This window comes from Momordica charantia, assembly GCF_013281855.1.
Source record: "Momordica charantia cultivar OHB3-1 chromosome 9 unlocalized genomic scaffold, Mcharantia_2.0 BLBB01000009.1, whole genome shotgun sequence".
NCBI classification, from domain to species: Eukaryota; Viridiplantae; Streptophyta; class Magnoliopsida; order Cucurbitales; family Cucurbitaceae; genus Momordica; species Momordica charantia.
In genome coordinates, this window is record NW_028275167.1 from 22,524,323 (window position 1) to 22,528,222 (window position 3,900).

General features: G+C 40.8%; 1 pseudogene; it reads right to left on the reverse strand.

The window, feature by feature from the left end:
- Positions 1–2,073: 2,073 nt before the first annotated feature.
- Positions 2,074–3,640, reverse strand: LOC148209212 (uncharacterized; annotated as a pseudogene).
- Between the last annotated feature and the right edge of the window lie 260 nt (positions 3,641–3,900).

Genomic DNA, 3,900 nt, shown 5'->3' on the forward strand with positions numbered 1-3,900 from the left:
TCTCTTGTCCCTTCATGTCCCAGGCATTCGAAAACTGACGCAGAACATTTGTGTTTATTTTTCGCTGGTGTAAAGCTTAGTCTTTAGAAAACTGAAGGTCGTTTAGAAGAAATAGGTACACGTGAGCTTCCTTCTTCTCTTGTGGTCATGCCTAACCTCTGAAAAGCCGAAGTACGCGTAGAACTAGAAGCTGGATATGAAGCTTCTTCTTCTGCGGTACCGGCACCTAATCTTTCGAAGATCAAAGAGCGTGCAACTGGCGGTCTGATGCGATCTAACACAGAGACCCTTTGGTTAGCACTTTCTTTGTTCTTTTCAAGGTCGTCAGCTTCTTCTACCGTAATATGGTTCGTGTCTGCGACCTTTGCTTTCCCTTTCCTGGTAATTCGAACAGGCTCTGGTGATTTATATCCAAGGCCTACTCTTGAGGTAGGTATGACGTAACCATCTTTTTGCAACTTCTTTTGGGTTGAAGAAAGTTTGGGTATTTCATCGAAGATCCTTAGGCTTTTAAACTCAGTATGAGTTGTAAAATCATAGCCCGCTTTTGCCAAAAGCTTATATGCTTTTGGGTCAAATCCATCTTTCGTTCGCTTCTCAGGCAATATCACCTTTATCTGGTCGTCCTCGGACTTTTTAGCCTCTTGCTTTGTTATCTTTGTAAGAGGCGTGGTGAAATTCTCTTTCAAAATTTCTACATCACCGATCTTTAGGTTTCCCGAGCATTCCATAAATGGTGATTCACCCTTCTTTCGTCGAGATAAAGGGACATAGCGAAGGATAGGAGCACTTGGCACTTTCGCAACCTTCGAAGCCCATAACTTTGTGGCGCTAGTAGATGTTTCATTCCTTTGGACATTAGAAGTATTTACTTCTTTGATTAATCTTTTGGCTGAAGAATCTTCCAGTTGTTCCGACTTAGGTTTATCACAGCTCTTGATCAACGAGATTTCTATCGGTATCGTTTCCCCTATAACCTCAGTCTTCATATAGAATTTTGCATCTGCAAAATGAGACTCAGGCTCTGAGAACGGGTTCGTATCAGCTTCAATTTTCTTAATGCCATCTTGATAAAATTTGAAACATTGATGCAGTGTGGACGTTACTACTCCATTTCCATGAATCCAAGGGCGCCCTAATAATAACTTGTAGGTGGTCTTGGAGTCTATGACATGGAATAGAGTGTTAGCCTTCAAGTCCCCAATGCTGAGTTCAAGACGGATCATGGAAATTGCTCGCTGACCACCTTGATTGAAACCTTGGATCACCAGTTTACTATTTGATAACTCTTCCATCAAAATGCCTAGCTGCTTCATGGTTGACTTAGGCATTATATTGACAGCTGAGCCATCATCAATAAGAATTCGGTCGACCTTTTGTTCCCGAATATATCCTGAGACAAATAACAGTCCGTTATGGGGTTTTGACCCAAGCAACAGATCTTCATCTGTGAAGCCAATAGACGTACAACATGAAGCACATGTGTTTGCTTGAGAGGCCGGAATGTCAGAATCTTTCAATGCCTTAACAAGAGCATTTTTTACCTCTCGAGGAAGCGACAACAAATCACTTATATTGAAAGATGACATACCTTCTGACTTTGTCGTTGCTTCTGTTGAACTTGTAGAACCATTGTCATTGTCAGTTATAGTGATAATGTGATAAGAAACTATTTCAAAGATTTCCTCTTGATTATCATTAAGGAAACTCGCTGGAAAGAAATCTTCCAAAGTTATCATTTGTCGAGGTCGAGAAATATATTCGTTCTCTTTCACGACTAGCTTTGGTTTCCTCAAACTTTTTATTTCTTATTTTCTTCTGAGTTCTGCTTCTTCTTTTTTGGTCTCGATATAGGTGAGACTCTTTCTTGAAGCAATTTTGTTTTTGCTTTTTCCGACGAGTTACAATAGTCCATTCTCCTTCTCCATCCTCTGTAAATTCGTCTTTTTCTTAAAAGTTCTTCCTATGAGCCGTATGTTGGGATGAAATGGCCATAGGTTCGAGGGTCCCAAATTGGATCCAAACCACTTCGTCGTCATGGAATGAGATTGTGGACGTCTGGCTGCCAGAACTTCAGATTATCGCAGCATGATTTGTTTGGGCCACTTCATCAAGATCCAGCTCAATCTTTTTTTCTCGAGCGAGCTTCAAGATTCGTTCTTTCAAAATGAAGCATTTTTCTATTGGATGACTAACGACTCGATGATATACACAATAGTTAGGATCATTTGTTTTTCCCATTTGTTCAGGTCGTTTGAATTCAGGGAGTTCTATGAGTCCCTTTTCCAGTAGTTGCTCTAATATATCTACAAGGTCAGAATCTGGAAAAGGATAAAAATTTTCTTGTCTTTCTTCCAGAGATGGGCGACGTCTTACATTTCCATCTTGTCGCTTTTCTATCTTCTTTTCTCTTTCTTTTCCTTTCGAGGAAAATTTGAGAGGAATCGTGTTAACGACCATAGATTCCTTCATAGAACCCTTGGAGATCTTCTCTGTACTCTTCATTTCCTTCTTCTCTTTCTTCATATCTGAGACTAGAGGCTCTTTATTACCTCTACTAGCAATACTTACCCCATGTCATGAGCACGAGTTGCTAGTTCTTCAAATGCGTGGGGTTTTATCCCCTGAAGGATATAAAGAAGTCCCCAATTCATGCCTTGAGTGCACATTTCCACAGCAGATACTTCCGTGAGTTTGTCCTTGCAGTCAAGACTTAGAGCTCTCCACCGGTTGATATATTCAACAACTGGTTCACCTTTCCTTTGTTTGCAACTGGTGAGCTTCATCATACTGACGGTTCTCCTTGTGCTGTAAAAGCGATTCAAGAATTCTCTTTCAAGTTGTTCCCAACTCTCGATTGTTTCAGGTTCGAGATCATTATACCAGTCAAAGGCGTTTCCCTTCATTGTTCGGACGAACTGCTTAACCATTTGATCGCCTCTTGTGCCAGCATTCTCACAAGTTTTGACGAAGTGGTCAATATGTTGCTTGGGATTGTCGTTTCCATCGAAATGCTGGAACTTTGGAGGTTGGTATCCAGCAGGCATTCTTAGATCATTAATCCTCTTAGTATATGGTTTAGAATACAAGAGGGAGCTTTGAAAAGGTCCGCCGTATTGCGCTCTGATTGTGTTCGTGATCATATCTTGGAGCTGCTGAACAGACAGCGAAGCGATCGAAGTGGAATACTGCGATTGATTTTCTTGAGCGATAGTCTTTCCCTTGTCATTTATCTTGAGAGCAAGGGTTTGACTCGACTCAGCAACATCTTTATTTTCAATCTGATTCTTCAAGGAAGCGATTTCATAGTCCCTTTCTTCCACCGTCTTCATCAGCGCAGCGAGTTTCCTTTCCATTTCAGCCATCCTTTCTTCTATACTGCTTGCATCGGCCATCATAACAGACATCACATCGATTTCTGGAATATCTCCAACTGAACAGAGGAAGGAGCAGACTTGATGAACAAAGGATTCTCCTTGATAACGACCCCAACTTGAGTAGGTTTCTTCATCTGCTGCAGTATTTTCTTAGCAACAGCTGGAGGTGTTTGATCTTCTCCTAACCGGATTTCTTTTGAACGGCTACGTGTGATCGGTCCTGTGTAACAGGTATTGCTCGAAGAAGTTTTCTTAGATGTCATTGTTTCTTCTTTCTTTTTCTTGAGAGAAGTTTGAGCCTTGGGAAAGAGATGAGAGGTAGATATCGTCCCACTGGGCGTGCCAATTTGTTCACACGAAATTTCCGGAGAAATTATATTTCGTGGAGTTGAACTTTTATATTTGTAGTATGTGTTGTATAGTGGATTCAATCTCTAATCTTTATCCTCTGATTCTTTCTCTCGAACTTGATGTGAAGATTGAGATGTTTGTTCTTGAATTTGGATCGAAGTTATATGTTCTT